An 801-nucleotide genomic window follows, 5' to 3' on the forward strand; every position below is an offset into this window, starting at 1 on the left:
GAAAAGCTTTCAGTTTTTCTCCATTGAGAATGATATTTGCGGTGGAGAAAAACTGAAAGCTTTTCCGCTAAGGTCAGGAACACGGCAGGGATGTCCATTATCACCACTGCTATTCAACATCGTACTAGAGGTCCTAGCCTCAGCAATCAGACAACAAAAGGAAATTAAAGGCATCCAAATCGGCAAAGAAGAAGTCAAATTATCACTCTTCGCAGATGATATGGACATTTCTATTAAAACAAATATAACACATGCTCTTCAGAGCAAATGTATAAAATGTATAAAAATGTACAAATTAAACTTTAATTCATTTAGATTCCTTCCATGCAATAATAACCAATGTAAATATTTATTTAATTTAGCCTTTTTATTTCTGCCACCCATACATGCACACACATGCACTGAAGTCCCTTCTCATGACAGATTATGTTGAAAACATAAAAGGTATGAAAAATGCATCTTCTAGAACATTTAATATTTGTTTTAAATATGTACATTGTCAAGAATTAATTTACCCTCCATATTTTCTCTATTAAATCCTCCTGAATGTTGATAAGGGAGAAATTCTTTGCTAACTTTGATTCTCAAACCCTGTGCCATCTATTTCCAAGAGGCCTTAGAGTGCATTCTCCTGAGCACCAGCTCTGACAACAGCACTGACCATAGGATAACCACCATTTACTGGATTCTGAACACATGAAAGGGCAGCTCAGGCTCCTTCAGTGTTTGTCTAAAATTTGACCTTGAAAACCACCCAGGTACTATTGTTATTCTACCCTCTTGGAGTCCAAGGAAGAGAGG

The sequence above is a fragment of the Mustela nigripes genome, chromosome 18 (assembly GCF_022355385.1).
Source record: "Mustela nigripes isolate SB6536 chromosome 18, MUSNIG.SB6536, whole genome shotgun sequence".
In the NCBI taxonomy this organism is placed as follows: domain Eukaryota; kingdom Metazoa; phylum Chordata; class Mammalia; order Carnivora; family Mustelidae; genus Mustela; species Mustela nigripes.